The sequence below is a fragment of the Oculina patagonica genome, chromosome 11, assembly GCF_052425735.1.
Source record: "Oculina patagonica isolate OP01 chromosome 11, crgOcupat, whole genome shotgun sequence".
Lineage (NCBI taxonomy): Eukaryota > Metazoa > Cnidaria > Anthozoa > Scleractinia > Oculinidae > Oculina > Oculina patagonica.
The window spans coordinates 8,684,525-8,712,093 of NC_135768.1; the positions used below are offsets into that span (position 1 = coordinate 8,684,525).

The 27,569-nt window shown below is 38.4% G+C and overlaps 1 pseudogene across 1 annotated transcript in view; it reads left to right on the plus strand.

Moving 5' to 3' along the window:
* LOC144631070 (uncharacterized) overlaps positions 1–27,563 on the plus strand; it is a 125,777-nt pseudogene extending 98,214 nt beyond the window's left edge. Inside the window, exons 5-6 of the transcript XR_013566667.1 lie at positions 21,967–25,458; positions 25,586–27,563. The product of XR_013566667.1 is annotated as an uncharacterized LOC144631070 (transcript). The remainder of the gene's footprint in view (positions 1–21,966; positions 25,459–25,585) is intronic.
* Positions 27,564–27,569: the final 6 nt, after the last annotated feature.

Sequence of the window (27,569 nt, forward strand, 5' to 3'; positions counted from 1 at the left end):
CAACAGAAACAATGTTCCAGGTCGAGGTCAATATTCTGCTCTCACATAACATGAGTTCTATAAGGAACTCACCAATCAATTAACTTACCAGCCAAGTAAGTTAAACAGATTAATATAGCCCGAGGTCAATATGTTGCCCTGAGATAACATGAGTTTGATAATTAAATCACCAGCAAAGTAAGACAGAATAATCTAGCAGGAGGTCAATATATTGACATAAGATAACCTCAATTCCACAATGAACTCACCACCGACACGAGGTGGTGAGTAAGGCAGAAAAATCCAGAACGAGGTCAATATGTTGCCTTCATATAACATATGTTCCACAAGAAACTCACGGCCCAAGTTAGACAGAAAAATCTGGCACAAGGTCAATACGCTTCCCTTAGATGACATAAGCCCCATAAGGAACTTGCTACCCCAATAGGAATTAATAATCTTGCACTAGGTCAATATGTTGCTCTGAGATAAGACTCGGACTTCCATAAGAAACTCACCACTCAAGTGAGACAGAATAATCCTCACCGAGGTCAATATGCTGCTCTCACATAATGTTAACTCGATAGGGAATTCATCACCCAATATGCTGCCCTCAGTTAACATAGACAGAATAATCTAGCACCAGGTCAATATGCTGTTTACATATAACATGAGTTCCATAAGGAACTCACCACCCAGTTAATACATAATGATCGAGCAGAAGGTTAATAAGCTGCCACCAGTGAGTTCCATAAGGAACTCACCACGCAAGTAGGACATAACAATTAAGCAGGGGATTCATATGCTGCCCTCAAATAACATGAGTTACATAAGGAACTAGTGAGCTGTGCGGTACGACATGACCATCTATCGGTGCTTTAATATGCTGCCCTAAGATGACATGAGTTTCATAAAGAACTCACTGCCAAAGTAAGACAGAATAATGTAGCATGAGGTTAATATCCTGCCCTCATATAACATGAGTTCTATAAGGAACCCTCCACCCAAGGAAGACATAACGATCTAGCAGAGGGTTAATATGCTGCCCTCAGATAACATGAATTCCATAAGGAACTCACCACTGAAGCAAATAAGACAGAATAATCCAGCACCAGGTCCATATGCTACCCTCATATAGCATGAGTTCCATAAAGAACTCGCCACCCTAAGAAAGTAACACAGAATAATCTAGCACGAGGTCAATATTCCGCCCTGACATAACGTGAGTTTCATAAGGAACTCGCCAAGTAAGACAGAATAAAACTGATAGAAAGCTGATAGAGTTACCCTGTTATAAAGGCTTATTACATTTTAGCACCAGGTCAATATGCTGCCCTCATATAACATGAGCTCCATAAGGATCTCACCACCCAAGTAAGACAGAATAAAGTAACACGAGGTAAATTTTCTGCCGTCATATAACGTGAGTTCCAAAAGGAACTCACCAAGTAACACAGAATAATCTAGCACGAGGTCAATATGCTGCCCTCATATAACATGAGTTCCATAAGGAACTCACCACCCAAGTAACTAAAACAGAATCATCTAGCAAGATGTCGACATGCTGCCTTCAGATAACATGAGTTCCATAAGGAACCCTCCACCCAAGTATGAATTGATAATCTAGCATATGATAGCATAGAAAATGCTGCTCTCAGGTAAGAGGTCAATATGTTGCCCTCAGATAACGTGAGTTCCAAAAGGAACTTACCACCCATGTAAAGGCCTTGCCAAACGGAGTAGGTTTTTGTTGGCTGTGACGCCATATGACGTCACATGACGTCATTGGAGCCGCCATCGTGGATCCGCCATTTTGGATTTCCCCATTTTCTAAGAAAGTCAGAAAATATCGCAAATTGAAGCGAAATCAAGCCAGAATGCTTATGGAATGTAAAAATAAACAATTCGTACGATTTTGCTTCAAAAACGGGGGGGGGGGGGGGAAGAAAAAGGTTAAATGAAAACATCAAATGTCATAGACAAATGTTTGGCATATCAAAACTTTCCGCAGGGGATGAATGAACAGCTACTGAAAGTTTCAGCATTGTAGAGTAAATCCTCTTTTCAACATTTCAAAAAACCTTATGGGGGATAGCATCCACCCCCTCCCCCCACCGCCCTTGTACGTCCAAGGGTTTAGCATCTTCAGTTCCAAGTTCCTGGCACAGCCAAGCAGAGATACCTTAAAGTAAACTGATGCTGACGATGAGATGGAAAACAACTACTCTCAGAAATGCAGACAGAGTAATAAGTTCAAGGACCTGGAGAAAACAACACATACTTTAATGCACGAGTGCATAAATGTGCTCCCTCAAATACCTCTTCCATATCCCCAGAGGAAAATACCTTTGGAAGATTTATTGCACAGAAGTTGATGTTCTTTGACAGATACAGACGAATGATGACTGAGAAGAAGATAAAATAATTTTTATTTGATCTGGAATACTCTATGAAAGCAGAGGGTCCTTCAGAGTCAGACAACTTAAGATGAGGCCAGTGCCACAGCCTGTTGATGCATTTGGTTTGCAAGGTCCTCTCAGAAGCCTTTATCACACTTGAGTCTCTCAATATTATTTTTGTACAGTTGAAAAGTGAGTCTTTCAGATAAATGAAGGCTATCCAACACAGTATTTTTATTGTCTGCTGTGTTTATTTCCAGTACATTTTTTAAACAAAGTCGGCCTGCTTCTTTACATTCAGGGTAAAAGCTTTTAAAATACTAAGATGGTATAATCTTTTCTTGGACAAGTAATTATTGTTCATGCTGTGCATGGTTCAAATTTATCTTTTGTTTAAAATTTTTAAAACGGTTTGATTTGTATTTCCTTTTGTTACAGATTATGATAATTAATATAAGACAATGAAAAATAAAAATCAAACTGGATTGAAAAAAATAAGCTTAAGATAAATTTAAACCACAACAAACACAATAATCAATTAAACTTATAAAATCATTGACGTTGAAGTATAAATGAAGAGCTTATCGATGCTCCTTAATTTTTGTTTCCGCATAAAACATGATCATGATGATTGTAATTTGACTAATACATTGTATTTTTCTTAGCCTTATAAACATGTAAGTTTTTGAAACAACTGTAAAGGGCTTATTTTTGCCATGCCTTCAGAACTATGAATGTCATATTTACTTTTCTATTACATACAAATAAAATATTGTCTGTATCCTAAGTCGTTATCATCTATAAGCTTGTATACAGTGTAGTTAAAGGGCTAAGTGCAAAATAGTCCCATTTGTATTTTAAGGCTGGTATTTACGGTACATTTCACTTCTCAGAACATAAAAGAACAACTAATCTTATTTGTGTGTCCGTAATCTATGGTCATTTAAAGTGATCTGGACTTAAATTTTGTAATCAAATTCACGCACAACTCCAAAAATACGCACTTTAACCTGTTAACAAGCGATTTGCTGAAATACAAACGATACAGGCAAGCTAACTTACAGCGAAAGAACAAACGAAAAATTGATACAGAAAGCGAAAAAATCATAGAAAAATACAAATTTTACAAGGAACTCGCATCCCGAGTAAGACAGAATAATCCAGCAAGAGGTTAATATGCTGCTCTCAGATAACATGAGTTCCATAAGGAACTCGCCACTTAAGTAAGACAGAATAATCAACCACGAGGTCAATATGCTGTCTTCAAATAACGTTAGTTCCATAACGTTATAACACCCAAATAAGACATTATGATCTGCCAGAATGCCAATATGCCGCCCTGAGTTAAAATGAGTTCCATAAGGAACTCATCAACCGAAAAAAAAAATAGAATAATCTAGAAGGATGTCAATATGCCGCCCTGAGTTAACCAAGTAAGACAGAATAATCGAGCTCGAGGTCAATATGCTGCCTTCATATATCATGATTTCCATGAGGAACTCAGCAATCAAGTTAGACAATTAAATCTAGCACGAGGTCAATATGCTGCCCTCATAAAACATGAGTTCCATAAGGAACTTACCACCCAAGTAAGTAAGAAGGACAGAATAATCTAGCACAGGGTCATTATGCTCAGCACCCAAGTAAGACAGAATAATCCAGCTCGAGGTCAATTTGCTGCCCTCATATATTATGAGTTCCATGAGGAACTCAACATTCAAGTTAACACGAGGTCAATGTACTGTCCTCAATAACATGAGTTCCATAAGGAACTTAACACCCAAGTAAGTAAGTAGGACAGAATAATCTACCACAGGGTCATTATGCTGCACTCAGATAGCATGAGTTTCATAAGGAACTCACCACTCAAGTTAGACAGAATAATATATCACGAGGTTAATATGCTTCCCTCAGATAACATGAGTTCCATAGGGAACTCACCACCCAAGTAAAGCAAAATGATCTAGCAGGAGGTTAATGCCGCCCTGAGATAACAACAGTTCCATTACGAACTCATTAGTTAAGGAAAAGAGAATAGTCCAGCACGAGGTCAATATGCTGCCCACAGATAACATAAGTTCCATAATGAACTCACCACCTAAGTAGATGGAGGATTCTCCGGTTTATTCATGGTCACAACTCTACTAATGTAAAAAATATCAATTGCCTAATCCCTAAACGGTGAGGTGAAGCCGGCAGGAAGACTACAGGAACCATAAAAGACAGGGAGGCTAAACAACAAGTACACCGAACACGAACGGACGCAAGAGCTCACGTGACACAGCACGTGAGCGAGTCCTAGTCTCCGTGACTGTGCAAACTACAGTGACAATCGTTCCCTTAGGTAAATCAGCCATAAACTGTTCTCCATGGGCTGCATCAAGCTTTCTGCACAGAATACATTCACTGAGAACTCGACGCACGGCTGATCGTCTTTGACAATCCAATATAACTGACTTATATTAGACTGGACAACTCGTATTCTTGACCAAGGTGTCCTGCCTCTTGGTGTACTTTCGTATAATCAATCTGTGACATGGTGACAATAGGGAAGAATAATCTGATGTTTAGCGTCAAAATTGATGGCAGCATTTTTTAGCCTTCCTTCAACACGAAGAATCCCGTCACCATCCAACACTGGACTGAGCTTGCGTAAGGGAAAGACAGCCTTCAACTTCCTTAGATGGGGTTTTACTTGGCGTGCTAATACTTGATTTCTGGAAATTCTTTGAAGAGGTTTAATGACTTTCGGGAAGGATAGCTTCTGTATATGACTGATTATCTCCCTTTCGGCCACTCGAACTTTTTTTGACAAACAATTCTTATAGAGGGGATTGACTAACGGAGGGACTGCTGTTCACTGAAAATCCACGTTGCCTTTGAATTAACCAATTCTTGATTCTCAGCAGCCATACAAATCCTTTTCTTAGCTTATCCAGGTAGGAATATTAAAGAAATAATTTTGAGAGAAAATCTTCTGCTGGTTGATTTAATACAGCCTGGCTGTACGTATGAACATCTCATTTGAGTACTAGATTGTCTGCGGATAGTTCTTTCAGTTGGTGGGAAGGATCACGAGGCCAAAGGCCTTCCTCTCTCGTCAGGAATTCAGGGCCACTCAGCCATTTACTTAAGATCATCCCATCAACAGAGAGTCCCCTGCTGGCGTCGTCAGCGGGGTTAAGTCACGTATCTCCACTACTTTGGCTCTTTATGGTCGTGACTTATCGTCAGGCGATTAGATACAAACGTATGAGCACGTTCCAAAATCAAAGGGGATATTCCAAAGTTAAAGAAATTCAGCTAGTACAGTCGAAGCTCTCGTAAGCGGACACCCTCGGGACGCGAAAAAAGTGTCCGCAACTGGAGCTGGCCGCTTACAAGAATGGTTCTCGTAAGCGGCCACTAGAGGTGTAGGGGATAGATGGCCGTATACGAGAGCTTGCCCAGCTTACAATAACCGGACGGACGTGGATGACGACAAAACAAACACTGAAAAATGGTACTGTAATTACTGTAAAATCATTGTGACGAACGGCGATGTGAAGTTCAATGATATTAAAACAAGATACAGAGGTTTTGAATAGGACTTTCTTTGGGGTGTCCGCTTATGGGGGCTTAAAAACAAAGAAAACGTCTAAGTCGTAATCTCTGAAAGTGTCCGCGGCCGCTTACGGGAATGTCCGCTTACGAGAATGTATAAGTACAGAGTTTGTATGGAAGTTAAAACGGGGCTTCAAACAAGGCGGCCGTAAGTAGAGCTGTCCGCTTACGAGAGTGTCCGTTAAGAGAGCTTCGACTGTATTTGCTAATTGTTAGTGTTTTCGGAGGAAATTGGCAAATCCGTCTGAAATTTCATAAAACAGTGTCATTTTAGCCGGATAAAAACTGCTTTCGGCTTAAATAACCTTAATTAATCAATTTTTAGACAGCTCAAAAGTTTTAGCTTCAACGACTGAATTTTGGTCTCATAAATTTCCGAGTCCAATTCCTATCTATGAAAGTGGCATCGGAAAATTCCAAAACCATTTTTATTTGCTACGATTTAAGATATTACGAAACATGAATCCCGTGGTTTTGGAAATTTCCGAAGCCATTTCAAATTGCCTGCAGCTTTGAAATCAAACTTCCAGTGCATACACAATAAAGTGGCTTCAAAAATTTTCGAGTCCATTTTGAATGCATGACGTATGCATGGATTTGGAAATTTCCGAAACCATTTCGTACATACATTAGTATCCAAACAAATCAGTAAACGCTTTCCATACTATTTTCAGTTTTGCCAAAATCAGTAATTTCGCCAAAGACTAGAAAAGACGGACATCGATTTTTAAAGGTTTTTTCACAAATAGTTCGCGAAAATTTCACGGACAGCCGTTCTAAAAAATACTTGATACACCGCAGTCAGAAATTCTTCTTAAAGTACGCCGCGGCTGTGAGAATTCGATTGTCCACTACAAAACCAAAACATTAATATTTAGAACCTAAGGAGAGTTAAATGAAATATTGTCGTGGAAATTCTATGAGAATTTTAGACTGCTGGGTATCTAGTTTTTTAAAATAGATCCCGCGCCGGCTGCTGGATATTTTAGTCGGGTTCAAATAAAAGTCACAATTTGAATAAACACCGGCAACCAGGCCGTTTATTTCGAGTTTATTCTAGAGCTGGGATTTAATCGAGAAAATACGTCATACGTTGGTACTAAAGAATAAGGGAAAATCAAATAACAGACATTCGCAAAAATGGGCTCCGCTCAAGACCAGCTAACGTTTATTCGAAAATAAATCAAACATGAACCATGCCGTGGTAAGTTTTATTCCATTTAAAATTAAAATATAGTTAATTAAGATATCTTTTCGCTTCGTTTACATTCACGTAGACATCCAGCAGACTGGCAAGGACCCGACAAATATGTTCACTAATCGAGAAACGATTCCAACTGCTAAAGCGCGTCGAAATGTAAATTATTTCATCACCACAGCGAGCGGAATATCAGAACTCATTTCACTTAGTAAATGGTTTGAACCCAGGAGTATCAGTAGGTCGTGAAGTATGATCGTCCGGGTGAGAGTAGTTCTGAGAAGAACTGTTGTTGGTGACTGACGTTTCGACAACCTGAGCGGAAGTCATCTTCAGAGTCAAGTGAAAAGTTGTTGTCAGTCGATGTTGTTATAAGTCTGGTCCGTTGATGTTGATTGGTCAGTTTAGCCGTTGATGTTGATTGGTCAGTTTACATCACGGCTAAACTGACCAATCAACATCAACGGACCAGACTTATAACAACATCGACTGACAACAACTTTTCACTTGACTCTGAAGATGACTTCCGCTCAGGTTGTCGAAACGTCAGTCACCAACAACAGTTCTTCTCAGAACTACTCTCACCCGGACGATCATACTTCACGACCTATCATTTCACTTACTTGCAAACCATTCTCTATAAACTACCTTACGGGGGTTTGTCTCTCAATCTTCTGCATGTTCTAACGGGTAAACAGCCGTAAAATCAATAATCCTAGGATGTAATCGTCCTTCCAGACTTTAACAGACATCCTTTCCTTGAGCAGTATACAACTTCTAAATCGTTACATGTCTTTTGACTGTTTTCAACCGTTTTGGCAGATCTCTACGTGTCCGTTTAACCACAAGACCGTCACCTCTCATTACAGGCATCAAAGGAATGCTATGGTTAACCGATGGGTTTAGTTTTGCCGAATATGCAAATGTATTTCGTTTTTTGACGAACCTCGAGTTAGTCTGGCTATACAGTTAGTAGCAAGAAAGGTACTGAGGATATAGAAAGTATATCAAAATTAAGTTGTGTCGTTGTGATTAAAAGTGTGCTAGATTGGAAATGCCCCCGATGATATTATTCAAAAATCTCCTAACTGGCCATAATAAAAGCACGTGTAATCTGTGCGGTAAAACGGAAATACCAGGCATTTCCCCCTGTTGTGTTGCGTGAGTCGCACTGTGTATTTGATGTGTAGCTGTTATTCAAAGGCACTAACGGGCGGTTTAACCGATCAGAGTTAAAAACTGCTACACTGAACTGGCTTAACCGATGAAGCCTTTAGAATAAAGGAGCCTTTAGAATAAAGGAGACAGCGAATGGCAGCAGACTCGGTTCAGTCCTTCCATCTGCAGGTAAAATAATTTACTTTGCTTAGTTTTGAAAGAGCCGAATACTCGGCAAAATAATTACAACACGAGGTCGCAAATGCATCATGTAACGCTACTTTTATTATTTGGTTGATGTACGTCCTAATTTGCACCATTTTCGTAATGTTACTAAAAGCTAAGTGGCAGCCTAAAAATAAATGTAAGTCTATAGATTTCAATGTTTGTTAGTACATAAGAATCCAGCGGAAACTAGCGGGGGCCATTTTTTGTGTGGTACTTATACTTCAAAATTTTAATCTTGAATTACTCCAAACCTGCTACTCTTTATTTGCGTTTCGCACGTACTATCGAGAACGGTGAGAGGCGGCTGTATTCGCAGGCTATCGAGATAGTCAGCTTATGAACTATATCTTTAAAAGTTTTCCTACACAAAAAATGTGCAACGTGGTGGTGTCATGTTTATCAACCATTTGAAAGTCGTGTTACTGTTTTCGCGGTTTGTGTTGCAATAAAACTGACACAATCCTTTGTGTTGGGCCAGCGAAGCTGAGATTTTTCTTTAATGTGGGAGATTCATCGTAATAGGAGAAAACAACAAAATATATTTTTTATAAATATATTTTATATCAATATAGTTGTTCTCGGTTCTGTCACAGCTTTGAAGAATTCGTTGCCCTCGGTCTTCAGTAGTTCACATTTATTATGATATCATCAGTAACTGACGAGACTAAAACTGAGAAAGCTATAAAATAGTGCATGGATGTTTTGATAAACTCTTTATTTAAGTGAGTAATTGATTGCATCTTTTCGGATTATTTGTAGGAATACACAAGGCGCTATATATCAGAACCGAGACCAAGCTAGTATTGTCGCGTGTTGCTGAGGTAGACAACGACGACCTCATGGGATCTGCTAAAAAGGATGTATTCGAATTCGTTTTCGTACGCATATCAAAAACTACAAAAACGTATCAGTTATTGGCAGGATAGTCCAAGTCAATGGTGACGTGTGTATTCTTGCTTCAGTATTGGAAAGGGAGTTGGAGGAAAGAATGGCATGCAGCCCGGATATGTAACTTAAGCGGATACAAACATTTAGGAAGATAAACTGGCCTGTTTCTTTTCAAGTTCTTGTTAAATTTAAACTGGACAACTAAACAGTTCGATCAGCGACGTACAAGTATCTAAAAGAGAAGTATCAAAGCTTACTAGCAAAGAATGTTTAGTTTTGATAGAAGTCTTTTAATTGGCAAGACAATGTTAAACAGTTGTAGAACAATGGACGTTTAAATTGAAATATGTAAAGAAAATATTTTTTATTAATCTAAAAATACACACAGTGGACCTTTCTATCGTTTTATGCCGTAGAATTGAATATGAAAAATGGGTATCAAAGCAGTAAAACAATTGGTTTTTCAATAGTGTTATTGTGCTACGTAGGCAAAGAGGTGAATTTTCCCAAATTTTTTTAAGTAATCCATAAGTAAAATGCATGGTTTAAGAAATTTCTGGACCCATTCTTCCAAATGGCTTCAGAAATTTCCGAAACCACTTTATTCATATTATGGAATGGATTCAGAAAATTCCAAATCCACCCTATGCTTTTCTCTATTTAGGGGACCAATAGTGGTTTCAAAATTTTCCGAAACAAATTCTGCTGGACGTCTTTGGTAAATGTTTTAGACTATTGTAGCAAAATGGATTCAGAAATTTCTGAAACCATTTAGTGGTATGTTTCTGTTTCGGAAATTTTTAAAAACAATTTATGTCAAGGTTTCGGAAATTTCTGAAACCATGACAAGAGCCGGCAAATTTCTCTCGGTTTAATATACGTTTAACCTTCTCGACCAGCTCTATGTAATGTCGTGCGGTTTTGAGACGGCTAAAAGGGCCTTCCGCTGAAAACACGTACATATAGCATTATTTTAGCTGACATAAGTCAGCTGAAAAGGCATTTAAATTTGTCTTCTAGCCCGAACGTCTAAAAACGGTAAAGAAGGAGGAAAACTGGACGAATTTCTGACTTAAATAAAATAGACTTTTTCGGCAAGAAACCGCTCATTTTATCCAAAAGTAACTGAGCCGGAAAAAAAAAACAATAAAGGGCAACAAATCAGGTGAATTTTTAGAAGAAATTCAGCTAAAATAACCCCAAATGGGCATTTTCAGCTGAATTTTAAACTTTAGAATATCCCCTTTGATTTTGGAACGTGAATGGAATCTGGCAGACTCATTCCTGATGTACTGGAGCACTGTAGTAGAATCTGACCAAAATACAGATTGCTGCACTGGTATTTCAAGCTCAAACTAAGGGTCTTGTCCAAGTGAACGGCCAAAACCGCAGCTGAAAGTTCTAGTCTTGGAACTGTCATCGGCTTGATGTGCGCAGGACGGGATTTCCCCATGAGGAACGAGCAGTAAGCATTATCCTTCATATCCACCAGTCTTAGATACGAGACAGCACCAAAGGCAAAATGCGAGGCGTCAGCAAAGTTATGTAACTCGACGGTCTTCTATTCTCCGAGATCGGCAGGTTTGAGGCACCTCTTGACAGCTATCAACAACAACAACAAACTTTATTTACCCTAAATATTTACAAAAGGAAAAGACATATATAAAGTATAAATAAATAATTAAGTGTCTGGCTGCCTGAAATAACTGAAGAGTTAAAAAAGGGAAGGAAGTTTGGGCAGTTCTTCTTTCCATTTTCCCATCTCTGATTTTCATCCTCGTCAACTGGATCATTTCAGTCTAGCTTTTGCTTGCATAAATCCTGAAGTAGTTTCTTGGCAAGAAGAATGATCGGCGCGAGGAATCCTAGAGGATCGTAGATCGAACTTGTCAGAGACAATATCCCTCTGCGCGTGTTGGGCTTATCTTTCAGAACGGCGCTGAAAATAAACATATTCTTCCGCATGTCCCATCTCAGGCCCAAAGTCCGTTCAACAGGAAGTCTTTCCTTATCCAAGTCTAGGTCTAGGACTGACGAAGCTCTCTCACGTTCAGATATAGTCTCCATAACTTTAGGTCTGTTACTGAGCCACTTGTGAAGACGGAACCCACCCCTGGAGAGAAGCTCTCGTAGTTGACCTGCAAGGTTTACAGTGTGAACAGATGATTCTACTGACTTGAGGAAATCATCCACGTAAAGTTCCTCTTTACAGTCTCCACAACCTCTTCGTCAAATTCATTGATGTTATCTTCTAACGTTTTCCTGAGGGCGAAGCTGGAAAAAGCCGGCGACGACGTGGCCCCAAACAAATGAACCTCCATGCGGTATTCAACTGGTTCCTGATTCAGATCATTGTCCGATAACCAAAGAAATCTAAACGCGTCATAATCGTCTGATGACACTCTCAACCGGGTGGAACATGGCTTCCACGTCTGCTGCAAGTGCGACTCGTTCGTGACGAAATCTTGTCAACACACCCACGATACTGCTTGTAAGATCTCGACCATTAATTTAAGAGTTGATCATTTAAAGACATCCTTCTAAACTTTGCCGCACAACCAAAGACCACTCTTGTCTTTCTGGGCTTGTTAGCATGAAACACAGGGTGATGAGGTAAATACCACAACGGTTAATCCTCGACTACAAGCTCATTCTTTGGAACTCTTTTTGCGTGCCCTCTTGCCTACGTAGTCTCTGATGTAATATATCAAACACGAGACAGCGTTTTTCATCACATTTCCAAACACCGAGAAGAGAGTTGAAAGTACGACGCGCAGCGGAGTATTTTTGACGAACTTCGAGGTGTTTTGAAATGTGATGAAACACTCTGTCGAGTGGTTGATATATCTTCTCAATCGAAACTAAAACTACAACGAGAACGGAAAAATAAAATCGTCAAAATCTATGCTAATTAAGATCAGATTTCCAAACTCCGTCACGGTTCTAATTTCCTTTGTTTTAACTAGATGAATTATTAATGAGTTTGAGAAGGTTCCTTCGTACCTTTAAAACAGTTCAGCATCTTGCGTTCTGCCAAAATCCGATTGTTTGGAAGATTAGGCACTTGCTCCCTCTAGTGAAGAGCTTTTTGATAACGACCATCAACCAACTTGACTGAACTCTCCATCACTGCTAGAGAAATTTTGTCTTCGAGGCCTAAGTAAGTGACAACTTTCTTTTTACTACTATATTCCCAGAACTAACGTTGAGGTGAATGTTTGTGAATCAGTAGAGAGAATTTAAAGTTCATCAAGATTGGGAGTGAAAGGATTAATAGCGACTTAATCCGTATCGTGGGATTAATGTGTTTGTATGAGCACAAGAAAACTTTCATTCTGTAATTTGCAGTCCTTAGTTGATTTTATAACAAATTCACTCACTGACATCCTAAAGGATTGCACTAAGAATTGGAAAAATATATATTGACTTATGAATTTGAAGAATCATTTCAATGTTATTTTAACACCATTACAAGTCTACCAAACCATAACGGGAAAAACTTCCAATTTAATGCTCGCTTAACAACAATGTCTAATTTTGCTTTATCACTCAAAGATATATTCTCATTAAACTATTTTGTTTTTATGTTTCCTAGCAATCATTGGCCTATGCATTTTAATCTTGACCGCAATCGTCACCAGCATAAAAAAACAAAACACTCTGTATGTTAAGTAAGGCAATTTAAGTGATTTGTAATTCTCACTTTTGACTCTGCTAAATCAAGCAAATTTGCTTATCTTATGAAAATAAAATGTTGCTATCTTCATTATTACATTTTTTAAGCGGGGATATTTGCATTGGCGATGAAACTCCATTTTAAATCATTATCTATTGTTTGTTGCCGTAATGTATCGTCACCAAGCAGTTGTTCAGATGATTAGGGTTGCTTTGACGTGTCAGGCCATCCATCACGCGCTTCATCCCTGAAGCTGTTATTTCATTGTTATTTTCAGTGCCCCAATGAAAGCCACGTGATAACACAGGAACTAACCTCTCAAAAGTTAAGTGAGGTATGAAGCGCGCTCACGTCAGTGTATATTTCTTTGCTTGTTTAGCTTTCAGTTTCATTTTTCTTTAGACTTTCGAGGTTTTGCATCCGTTCAGGTGCCTGGTGAATAAAAGAAAGGTGGAAGAAGCGATCAGTCGGTGTCGATTTGAGCAGAAACCCCAGAAGGTAAAGAAACTCTATCTGTTTTATTTAACAAGGTGGCAATTCAAGTTCTATTTCAAATAAATATTCACTCGTCTAGTGTTCCTATTGAAGACATTAGGCATGAATTTAGGATGCAAATTTACCAGTTCTGCCAAAGTGAAACGATTAAGGAAGCAGCGTTTTAACAGTGACTACATGTTAGTTTCGATTGAAGATAGAATAGAAGAGCAAATCGACAAAACCAATCAACCATTTACAACATCAAAGTTTGCTCAGGTATTTTGTGCTTTTGTTATTCTTAAAATCTTTCGTTTCGAAAAAAAAGTGAGCATCAAATTTCTTGTTACCAAATCGATACATTGTCGGATAAAGAAAACATAATTGGTTAGAAGACAATGTCTCGATGTAGCACTTATTCTTACAATAAACTTTAGAATAAATATCTGTTACTTAGTAAAGAGAATTTATATCTGAAGTCGGGGTAAATATTTTGACTTGTAAGGGAGTTTGATGTAAAGATTTAGTGTCCAACGGGACAGATAGGACAGTATTGTTAGTCTCAGGTTTTTTCTTAAAAATAAGTTTCACTGCCATCAATTGTTGATTATCTGCAAACTTACTTTGCCTGACATTCAAATAAAAGAGTAAGGCTTCAGCAACAACTGTTTTGAAGCATGGTTTCAAAAAGGTTAGATAGGACGTTTGTATATGAGCAGGACTATTTTGTTTCAACCGAAAGTGTATAGTGTTGTTGAAAATATAGGCTTCAGTGTTTAATATTTATCTTAGCTACCTGAAAAAGCCGTGTGAAGGAAAATCACCGAATTTTATGTCTGAATTGCAACATTGTTATCTTCGTTCGATACTTCCAAAAGTTTTATGTAGTATTTCCTGCTGAAGTTTGAATATTTCGAGCCAAAGTTCCCTGGCAAGAGGATGTTTATCTAAATATTACCTTATGCAGAGAATATTATGTTGATTGATAATTGATTACTGTAAAACTCATTGCGACAAAACAGCTAGCATCCTGCAAGAATCGACTTCGCCAAAGTAAACTTTTACGAATCTGTTTTACCGCGACTGTCTGTTTTTCTTACATGTGCATATTTTTATTTTTTTGGATAACTGATAGAAGAGCAAACTAGCCTGCAGGGCAGTCGGTATTGCATCGTTTCTTACGGTAGAGCGCAGAGTGTAACACTAGTGATGAAATCACCTTATTTTATGTCAGATTTGCAACATTGTTATCTTTGTTAAATACTGCCAAAGTTTTCCTGCTGAAGTTCCGTTGGCAAACTCCCATGTTTTACCGCGACTGTCTGTTTTCTTATATGTGCAGATTTTCATTTTTTGGATAACTGAAAGAAGAGCAAAATAGCCTGCACGGCAGTCGGTTTTGCAACGTTTCTTACGGTAGAGCGCGGAGAGTAACACTAGCAGCTGAGCATAAAAGCGTTAAAACGTTGAAATAAATATATCACAAAAAGTAAGGGGAATTGACATTTCAATCTCGGATACTATGAGGAGAGATACAGTATTTGGTCTTTATATTGCCTTAAAGAAAAACTTTACTGCTCTAGCTAGCTTCTTGTTTTATTGAATAAAAGAACACTTTCTGACTTTCGAACTGAAACTATATGTAACAAATAATTGGGATACAATTTTCCTATATTTCAGTTGCATTGGCAAAACTGCATGTTAAATAGTTATCTATTGTTTGTTGCCGTAATATATTGTCACTAAGCTGCGGTTTCTGGTTAGGGTTGTTTTGACGTGTCAGGCCATCCATCCATGACAAGCTTCATCCCTGAAGCTTTTATTTTATTGTTATTTTTAGTACCCCTGGTAAACGTCATGTGATATTACAGAGGAACTAACTGTCAATAGTGAAGTGAAGTATGAAGCGTGCGTCAGTGTACAGATATTTGCTTCTTCAGTTAGCACTTTTGGTTTTATTACCTTCTGACTTTCGAGATTTCACAATTCTGTTAGGTGCCTATCGTGGAAGAGGAAGGTAGAAGCAGCGATCAGTCGGTGTTGATTTGAGCAGAAACATTAGAAGGTACAGAAACTTTGTGTGATTTACTTAACAGCATGGCAAAAGCTCAAGTTGTATTCAAATAAACAGTCGCTCGTCCAGTGTTCCCTTTGAGGTTATTAAGCATGACTTTGGAATGCAAATCTATTTCTTCCAAGTGAAACTTTGGAAAAAAAACCTGTATTACTGGTGACTATATATTTCTGTCTTTCGCTCCTGTAGAGTTTCATTTAAAGGGAGAAGAGAATAACAAATCGGCAAAACCAGTCAACCATTTACAACATCGGAGTGTGTTCAGGTATTTTGCACCTTTGTTGTTCTTAAAACCTTTCGTTTCCAAGAAAAGTGAACATCTAATTTCTTGACACCAAATCGATACATTAGAGCACCAGAAGGTACAGAAACGCTAACGTAACTCTATGTTATTTACTTAACAATGTCGCAACTGAGCTCAAGTCGTATTTGAAATAAACAGTTCCTAATCTGGTGTTCCCTTTGAAGACATATAGCATGACTTTAAGATGCAAATCTACTTCATTCAAGTGAAAAAAAGGTGTATTAACGGTAACTATGCATCTGTTTTTTATTCTTGCAGCCGTATGGTGTTTGGAATAAGGAGAGAAGAACAATCAACAAAACCAGTCAACCATTTACAACATCAGAATCTGTTCAGGTATTTTGCATCTTTGTTGATCTTTAAATGTTTCGTTTCCCAGAAAAGTAAACATCCCATTCGTATTTCTTGCTACCAAATCGATACATAGAGGATAATACATGGTTGTGCGGAGATACGAAATTTATCTTCGAGTGGTCAAATCAATAGCTCACGAGTGAGATATCGGTTTTGAACACGAGAAGATAAATTTAACATATGCAAGCAACCATGTATTATTCTGTTTATTATATAAACCTACTAATTACGATGTTTTTGACGATTTTCCGAAGATTTCCGAAAATTTTCAAAATGTTGTCCGAAGGTTGCACGAATGATTCCGAACATTTTCTAAAAATTTCCGAACTTTTCCGAAGATTACCGAAGATTGCCGAAGAAGTTCCGAAGATGTTTCGACTTAATAGCGATTTACTTTGGCTCATTGAGCATTGAAACATTGCAAACTCTGCGAGCTGATTGGTCAAAAATGATATCATACATGTATGGATATCATTTTTATCCACACGTGTAATACCATTTTTCTCGATTTGCTACCCCTCGCTAAACTGTACTGGAAAAATTTCGCATTTTTATTTTCCCTCCTTTTTTCTTATCATGTTTCTTAGTGCTCCTATTTAGCAGAAATATCGATTTTGAGACAAAATATGATAGAAAAATAATCCACGCATCAGAGGACTTTGAACACAACCTTTATTTCCTTCAATCAGCTGAGGACTGTCTAACTTCACGATCTCGCCACAATCTTGAACTATCGAGGTAAACAATCTTTTCGAAAAACTCGTGCTTTCTCTCATGTTCAACAATCAGCGTCTCGACTTGTCCCAAGTCACCTTATACTTATACTTCAAAATGAGGAGGTTTTAAATGACGAATCATGCAACGTTTGATACCGAGTTCGAACATGTTTATTTCGGGCGTGTTCAATTCGATGCAACGGACGGTACATGTAAAGCTCAATTATACTTAACAAGTTACTTACCATTGGTCAGAACGTTGATACTAAAGTTTTTGTTGACGCGTGGTTGTTCAAACGAATATTTGTAAATCGAGCCGCTAGAATCGCTAGAATATCCCCGCTGCCGCCTTGTTTTCTTGACCTGTCCATAAAACCACCAAGTTCAGACGTCGCCATGACTTTTGAGTAACGTGTCTCCTCAACTAGCAATCATGCGAAGTTCAGTTGGGCCAAAGTTGGGAACTTTGTTTCGCTAGTTAAATTAGCAATTTGATTCACTAGTACGCAATTTTCCAAAAAAATTCGCAACGCATCGTGGTAAAGTAATGTACAATCAACTGTCAATTACAATTCTCAAGAGATAATTATAAACAATAGCACTGGTAACAAAGTAGTTTCTTCCAGACAATATACCTAATTGATTTTTATTTTTTTTATTTTTTTTTATTTTTATTTATTTTTTTTATTTATTTTTTTTATTGCAACACAAAAAAAGCACAACTTACAAAACAAAAACATACGCTAGTTACAATACTACTTACAAAAACAATACTTATACTACACTACTTACTATACAATATTTCTATAAACTACAGTTTTTTACTACTACTATACAGGTTTTTTTTTGTTTTTTTTGTTTGCACAATTTTGCTTTATAATACACGCTTACACACTAGTAACACTACATAACACTACAAAAATTACAAATTTCCCGCCTAATTTTGAATTATCCTACTTTACCTACAATACTAATATGCTTCAAATATAAAGTTCGGATTTAGAATGTTATAAAAGGAGTCTTACAAAAGGAAAGCCCACGTACGCTGAAATTTGTCTAAGCATTTACTTGCGATTGCACTCTCTCTAAGTATCTGCAATTTGTCGTGAAGACGAAGAAGAAACGTTCGGAAACACAGTTCGTCTTGGTCACCATTTGTGCAGAAAATATAGTGCTTTCCCAGGATAATTGAATAGTTAAGTGCCTGCCAGTGTGATGTCTACCGAAAAAACCATACAGTATGATGCTTTGAGTTAGAGATAGTCGTTCTTGGGACTTTTCATACCACCAGTCTTCAAATAATTTCCAGAAGGAGGTTGTTTTTAAGCAATTGACAAGCAAATGGTTTAAAGTCTGTTTTTCAGTATTGCATAGAAGACAGGTGTCGTTGTCAGAAAGACCATCACGATAAAGACTCATCTGAGTAGGGAGTATGTTGTGTATAACTTTATATTGGAACATGATGATTTTGGTTTCTTTTGTAATAGTGAAAGGTAGTTGATAAACCTTTTGGACATTACTATCAGTAAAGCCATGACGAAGGATCCTACTTTGCGAAGTTGGTGGTTTGAAGGAGTTTTGTAGGAAAGTAGAGTAAATTGAAGCAGTCGATAAGAGTGTTTCACTATTTTGGTTGACAATGTCGGTATGGTTACACAGTTTTAGTTCATTTTTCCACGCGCGTGGTATGGCATCGAGGAGGCCGTAGTAGACGGTGAAAGGCACGTTAAGGTTGTATTTTATTTTAAATTCAGCAAGGTTGTAAAAAATTCCATGCTCGTTCAGTAAATGGTGCAAACGAACAATTCCTTGGGCGAACCAATTTCTATAAAAGATTGGCTTTCTGTCGATAAGAATGCTGCAGTTATTCCATAGAATTTCCTGTTTAATATCACTGTTGTTGTCATCTAGTGTTTTAAAATTTTGCCAATATTTTAAGATTGAGCAATAGAAATACGGCAGATTTTCAAGCTTTAGAGATTTAACATCATAGTTACAATGCGTTAAGAAAGTAAGATTGCCGTGGTGTCGCATAATGTGGTCCGGAATGAATTTCCATGCAGCGGATGAGTTGCTTTGAATTCTGTAGATCCATGCTGTCTTTAGTGCCTTTTCCATAATTGTAAAATCGCACATTTTTAGTCCACCGTTCTTTTTTTTGCCTATTATGGTAGTTCTTTTGATTTTAGATGATTTTCCGTCCCAGATAAAGTTAAACGTAATCTTGTTGATTTTCTCGATAAAGTGGTATGGGACGTGCAGGACTGAAGCTGCATTAAAGATCAGTTTAGAGAGACCTAGTGTTTTAACTATATTAATTTTTCCATATAACGTTAGCTTTCTTCTTTGCCACGCGCTCAGCGATTTTTCTAGGTCTCTTATTTTAGCACCAAAATTGAGTTCATCTGCATCAATTTGGTTATGTGAAAAGAAAACACCTAAAGAAAGTATTGGTTCTTTCGGCCATTTGAAGCCGAAGGGAGTGCCCTGTCTGTTTTTCCACAGCCCTAACCACATTGCTTCAGTTTTCGCGGTATTAATCTCTAGGCCGGAGATGGAACTGAAATCTTTAAGAAAACTAAGCAGCTCATGAATTGATTTTATATCGCGGACAAAAACAGTGGTGTCATCAGTATATTGTGCTACTTTTATTTCGTTGTCACCAACTTGAATGCCTTTGATGGAAGCATTGTTCTTTAAGGCTCTTGCAAATAATTCAATTCCTAAGATAAACAGAATTCCGGATAGGGGGCAACCTTGTCGAATATACCTAATTGATGACAAGAGTGCATAAAACCATACCATTATATTTCAAACCAAAACGGCTGGAAAACAGACCTTTTCGCGCTGCACGCACTTATAGCTTATGAAAGGGAGAACTGCCCACCTAGTATGAAAGCTCGTTGGTTATCTAAAATACAATTTCTCTTTGGTTTAAATAAAGCAATAAAAACCACGAATCTCGTACACAAATTTGCATATTATAAGTACTAAGTAAATTCTAAATGGCAAGTTGGCCAAACCATTGGTCCTGTTTATAATTCACTACACTGGCATATTAAAACTTTCATTTTCGTTTGTTATGGTTACAGAGCTTTTCGCCGCAGAGATGGACTTTACGTAGATCATGGAGTGTCCTGAATTTAACGGTTTTTTAAGGTGCGTATAAGATTGACCTAATCAATCGTTAATTGAGGATATGAAGGAATCTTGAACTCTTTAGTTGTAGAACCGTTGATTTATTTAAAATTTTAATTATGACTACACAAACTTCAAAATGCTAATTAGGTTCCGTCCACACTAAACCAACTAAATTTGAAAATCAGTGTTTTCATCCAGTTTGACCAACCGTCCACACTAATCCGGATAAATTGTCCACCGAAACATTCTTTTCGAAAACGCTCTACAAGGTGGATTGTTTTGAAAACGTCGGCTTTGCGTTTTTTGACGGAAAACATTTTAAAAACAAAACGTTTCGAAAATACTCTTCACAGTGGGTGTTTGTAAACACATTTTATCCTTTTTTGACCAAAATAGATCCGTTTTCAAATTAATCCGAACTAAATGTGGACGGAAAATGTTTTTTACGGTGTTTTCAAATTTCTCCGTTTTCCAATTAATCCGTATTGATGTGGACGGGGCCTTAGACTAAACGGAGATTCATGCGGGTATCTTGTCTGTTCCAGGCTCCCGGTTAGTTGGGAGTAAAGCGAAGAACAGCGAGTGAAAGAAAAGACGAGGGTTAGTCGGAGAGACGCGACGAAGAAAATTTTCCGCTTCCTCGCCCCATGTTTTTCTTTTTGCTCTTTTCCACTCAGTTTTCCTTCCGCTAATACCAAATCAAAGTTTGGTTAAGTTCATTTTTAAGTATTGCATTGCGCATCCCGTACTGCGCATAATTTTACGCGTGATTACCGCGCGCACATTCAGAATATGGCGGGTTTTTTTTCTATACGGCTTGGCTCGCAAGAGAGATAAATCGTCGTTTTCTCGTAAACGAGTACCGGAACCTATCACTTTTTTCTACTTTTCTGGGTCTAGCAATCACCTTCTTTCTATAAAATGAATATGAACAAATTTCTGTTGTAGAAATATAAATAATAAACTCAAATGTGAACTTAGCAAGTACTCGTGATAACATATTTGCTGATATTGTAAGGAAATATGGAGCATATTCAATGTGTCCCTGCTCCTAAACGAATACCGGGACCCCTCTTTTTCATTTTAAAAATAAAGTTAATATAAACAACCAGTTGGAAAAAAAGTTTGAGCGAAAATCTAGTGTCAGTTCTTTATCGGTGGAATGGCCTTAAGCTGCAACTGGAGCGGAGGAGGAAGGTGAGGGGGGGGGGGGAATCTGTGGATAGTGAAAGAGTCACTTAACATTATTGCAAATGTCACAGTGTTAGAAAGTCTATTGAAACGGTTTAACGACCGACTTTAAGTAAATAATTTGCCATTACACCGCCTATGCCCGGCTTCCACCCCCCATTCGGCGTATCGACAGGTGCATTAGTTATTGTTTTTTTTTATGACGCAAGTGCATTAAAATTGAAAGCAAGACGCGCAGTTTCCGGAGATGCCTGCGTAGAGGCTTTTTACACTTACAATAGTACTGCACCCATAATTCTATAATTAAATGAAAAACAAATCAAGGAGGATAAAGACTTTAATTTCGCTTGCCACGGAAGTCACGGCCTGGTCGGGGTAGTGGTCGGGGTGTGGCATAACACTTTAACCTTTGTACGGATAACACGCCACTTCCAAAAGCCAGAACAACTCAAACTTGCATATCATTATGCCCTTCACGGTCATCAGGCCTTTTTTTATTCTGTGTGTGTGACAGTTTTTACACACATTATCTTGTACACGTTTTCCTAATTACCTTTAAAGGCCCAATGTATTTTCTCTGCAGGACTTTCCACAATGGAGTACTCATCAGAACAGTTAAACTATTTTCGAATTTGTTACATTGCCTTTAACTTGGTACCCGAAGGTCTACGAAAAATATTCAGACAAGAATGGGATTTCCGCTACAAAACAACGCTTGGAGAATGGAAAGACACACCAAAAAATGGTTTAGACTTTTACAACAACGAATCTCGAAAAAGCCGTTCGAGGAACGCAAGATATCTCGCCACAATACAGAATGGAAACACGGCAGAGTGGGACTGTAGTTGTTTGTTCTACGCAATCCTGTTCTCAGATAGCATTGGCACAACCCTTAGTGCAGCAATCAGGACAGAAGTCGATTTTCTTCGTCAGATCCGAAGTGACATTGCTCATATCAGCGAGGCCGAACTTTCAGACGCTGAGTTTAAGAATTATGTTGGAAGAGTGTTGCCTGCGTTCAACTCTTTGAGACTTCCAGTCAATGATATCGAGGCGGTTAAAAACCAGACGAGCTTTTCCTTGGCAGAAGTTAACAACTTAAAGTTTCAGGCTGCTAATCTCCTTTCAAAATTGACACAATCCCAATCTGATTTACAAGTCGCACATGACACCATACAGAGTAAAGGAGAGGGTCTTGCGCATGAGATCAATTCCAAAATTGAGTCTTTCTGTCATCTCACATTCAAACCATGTCACGAAATCATCAGACGTTCAAATGACGTCAAGGATTATGACAAAAATGCAAGGGCTTCAAGAGAAGTAGTAATGGTGCAGTCAGTACCATTTATTTTTCTGGAAATCCCGGGTGTGGAAAAACTCAAATTGCACGACAAATTGGAGAAGAGGTATTTATGATAAGGTCAAGCGACAGCAAAGGCTTAACATTTGTTGCAACCCTGAATGCAGAAACCCTTGAAACGCTAGCAGACTCATACATCAGTCTAGCTAAAAAGTTAGGAATTACAGAATACACTTTAACTAACCTGACGACCTCGAAAGTAAACAGCCCAAAGGAAATAGTCCAGCAACTCCAACATTTAATCTTGCCAAAGATCAAACAGTTCTCAGAGTGGTTAATAATTGCTGATAACGTTGTCGACCTGTCTCTGGTTCGCAACTATCTGCCTCAGACTGCCAGTAAAGAATGGGGTCATGGTCAGGTGCTGATTACAACTCAAGACAGCAGTGTGATTCCTACAAATGCTCCTCATACTTACCACGAGTCCCTAAGTGCAGGAATGCAGCCGGGGGACGCAGTAGAGCTATTGAAACAAGTATCACAAATTTCAAATCACGACCAAAGCTCAAAGGGTTGCTGAGGTTCTCGAGTATCAACCACTTGCCTTAGCAGCCGCTGCATTTTATGTACAAACTGTTGTGAATAGAGGTTTTCCAAACTACTGTTGGACAAACTTCATGGAAACAATCGGTCGTGGCGATCATGAAGCGACAGAAAAACCTCTTGCTGAAGGGAATCCGGCGAATTCGAATACAATGACTACTGCAATAACAATGGCAATAAATAGTGCTTTGGAAAGCGATGTAGTTCTTCGCCAGACATTATTCTTTCTTTCACTATGTGCTTCCGAATCTCTCCCAGTTGAGGCAGCTGTTAACTTTGTCAAAACTCGCACTTTGGGAGAGACAGAAGAGTTAATCAGAGCAAAGATTTTAAAATTCTCCTTGATAAGTTGCTCATACAGTGAAGATGGTATACCCGACTATTTAGGAGTGCATCACGTTATTCATAAAGCAGTCAAGAAAATGTTGACGCTGGATTTTGATTTCACAGAGAAAACTGAGTGTATGTCTGTGACAATTCAGATTTTTCACTCCCTTACTATGTCGGTGAGAAATCGCGTAAATGAAAGTGGCCTCATTTGCGTAATGCTACGTAGAATTACGGCCCATTGCAAAGCATTGCATGACATTCTGTATCAAGATTTTGCGACAAAAGATGTTTTGGTCAAGAAGTTAACATCCTTTATCTCTGCTGACAAGGTTGTTTCGTGGCTTTACTTAACTGCTTCTGTGTGCTGCGACCTCAGCAATTCTACAAATGCTACTCTCTTTTCCGCAGCAGCCTGTGATTTTTTTCAGTACATGAGTAACACAAGAGAGGGTGACAAAATATTAAAAGCAAATATCTTGGCTGTGTACGGAACCGCACTATCGATGTCACGTCAGTATGAATTAGCAGTGTCATACCACGAGAAGGCACTGGTCATTAGGAAAAAGATTTACGGAGAGGAACATGCAGATGTAGCAGCAAGTTATAACAACTTGGGCGCTGTTTATCATGATCTGGGACATTACAATAAAGCAAAAGAATACTACGACAAGGGACTTTTCATCAGTAAAAAGATTTACGGCGAGAAAAATGCAGTTGTAGCAGCAAGTTATAACAACTTGGGAAATGTTTATTGTGATTTTGCACAATACAATGAAGCAAAAGAAAACTACGACAAGGGACTTTTCATCAACAAAACGATAAATGGCGAGAAACATGCAGATGTAGCAGCAAGTTATAACAATTTGGGACTTGTTTATGTGAATCTCGGACAGTACAATGGAGCAAAAGAATACCACGAGAAGGGACTTGTCATCAGGAAAAAGATTTACGACGAGGAACATGCAGATGTAGCTACGAGCTATAACAACTTGGGAGATGTTTATCGTCATCTTGGACTGTACAATGAAGGAAAAGCATTCCTCGAGAAGGCACTGGCCATCAGGAAAAAGATTTACGGCGAGGAACATGCAGATGTAGCAGGAAGTTATTACAACTTCGGGCTTGTTTATGTCAATCTTGGACAGTACAATAAAGCAAAAGAATACCACGAGAAGGGACTTACCATCAGGAAGAAGATTTACGGCGAGGAACATGCTGATGTAGCAACAAGTTATGACAGCTTGGGAGAAGTTTATCAGGATCTCGGGCAGTATAATCAAGCAAAGGAATATCACGAGAAGGCGCTGGTCATCAGGAAAAAGATTTATGGTGAGGAACATGCAGCTGTAGCAACAAGTTATGACAACTTGGGAGATCATTATCGTCTACTCGGACAGTACAATGAAGCAAAAGAATATCACGAGAAGGAAATGGTCATTTGGAAAAAGATTTACGGCGAGGAACATGCAGCTGTAGCAAAAAGTTATTACAACTTGGGATTTGTTTATCATGATCTCGGACAATACAATGAAGCAAAAGAATGTCACGAGAAGGCGCTGGTCATCAGAAAAAAGATTTATGGCGAGGAACATGCAGCTGTAGCAGCAAATTATGACAACTTGGGAGATGTTTATCGTCATCTCGGACAGTATAATGAAGCAAAAGAATATCACGAGAAGGGACTGTTCGTTAAAAAAAGGATTTACGGCGAGGAACATGCATCCGTAGCAACAAGTTATAACAACTTGGGACTTGTTTATCAAGATCTCGAACAGTACAATGAAGCAAAAGAATATCACGAGAAGGCACTAGTCATCAGGAAAAAGATTTACGGCGAGGAACATGCAGCTGTAGCAGTAAGTTATAACATAATTGGGAAATGTTTATCGTAACCTCGGACAGTACAATGAAGCACAAAAATACCACAAGAAGGGACTGGTCATCAGGAAAAATATTTACGGCGAGGAACATGCAGATGTAGCAACAAGTTATAACAGCTTGGGAAATGTTTATAGTGACCTCGGACAGTACAATGAAGCAAAAGAATATTACGAGAAGGCACAGGTCATTTTCAAAAAGATTAACGGCGAGAAACATACATATGTAGCAGTAAGTTATAACAACTTGGGAGCTGTTTATCGTGGCCTCGGACAGTACAATGAAGCAAAAGAATATCACGAGAAGGCACTGGTCATCAGGAAAAAGATTTACGGCGAGGAACATGCAGATGTAGCAGCAAGTTATAACAACTTGGGACTTGTTTATCAAGATCTCGGACAGTACAATGAAGCAAAAGAATATCACGAGAAGGCACTGGTCATTAGGAAAAAGATTTACGGCGAGGAACATGCAGATGTAGCAGCGAGTTATACCAACTTGGGGATTGTTTATGATGATCTTTGGCAGTACAATGAAGCAAAGGAATACTTCGAGAAGGCACTGGCCATCAGGAAAAAGATTTACGGTGAGGAACATCCTCGTGTAGCACAAAGTCGCCGCAACTTAGAAATTGTTGATAGTCACCTTAGACGGCGTAACCAATGGGGAAGGGTTGTATTTTGTTATAAAAAGTTTATAACGCGAGCATGAGGGAGTAAGAGTTGGCACTCACTTCCGGTCTCTCATGCTTAACAGTCATGCGCTTTTTCCGTCTATTTGTGCGTCGTTGTTTCCTATCTGAAAAGGAGTGCTGATATACATGGACAACAGATATAGATTGTTTATAATGTTCACCAGTTGTGCAATTTTTTTAGTTGGTTAATTTAACGAAGATAGAGCGGTTTTCACTTGAGTGTCGAAAGTAAATTGTGTTTGCTTTGGTTTTGCATTACTACGCTTAGTGATTGGCTTAAAAATTTCGCGCCACTTTCTCAGCCAATCAGGAGTAAAACCAAAACCAATCGTGACTCGCTCGCGCACGTTTTCTCGCCTTTCGTGCCAGCTTCATGTATTTGCTTCGAGTTTTGATTGGCTCACTGGATTGTCTGTGTCTTTTGTGTTTGGCCAGAGTAATTACTTTGGTTTTTGTTTTACGAAACTCAATTGAAAACTGCTCTATTGAAACTACAACAAATATTGCACTTGAATGCTCTCTTTTAAGAATTACAAATGCAGGAGATCCTCAAATCTAAAGCCTTATGACCAGTAGATAGTGTTTCGCTTCGATCATTAGAAAATAATTTAGTTTTCTGTCTTGAAGACATTTCGGCGAAGCGTGTAACTTAAGCTGTAGTAGGGAAGTTCATTTAGCCTCGTCCTTTATTCGTAGCTATTCTTGGTATTGTATTCTAAGCGTATGACGGACGCGAATGTAAAACGCTGAACATGAGGTGTTTGAACTTTAATTCTTTGACTGTTGTTCAGACATATGAAGAACCATGGAAGCCAGAGTTATTTTCTTTGCGTTTTGTCCACAGTTCACGCAACCATTCGCAAAGATAAGAAAATTCTTCCACCTATGGTAGATTGCACATTTCATCGTACGTATCAGAGAAGATAGTCAAGAAATGTATTTAAATTCGGCGGAACTAAACTGAAAGTGATAGTGAAAGAGAATGTAAATAGTTTCTTATTGGTATGAACGCACGTGAGCTGCAATGGCGCTAATTGACTCTATTGTTGTAATGTATATAAGGTTTGATGGTTGAAATGTATTCATTCATTATTCTGCTCTCGAACTTTTCAATTTTTATTTTATACACTTTGTTTTCTTTGTACATTACCTTTAACCCCCAAAGGTTCGTGCGCCTGTATTTGGTTGGGGAGTATGTTCCCATTTTTACCACTAGGTTTCTGGGTTTTCGTACCAGGCGGTGCACAGGCTTGTAGTCCGAGTAGTGTTTCAGTTTTATATGTTTGAACAATGTACTTGTTGATGACATCATTAAATACTCGGGCTCATAGTTCGAGCTGCACACCCACCTTGTTGTAAGTCTTGAATATAATTAAGAAAC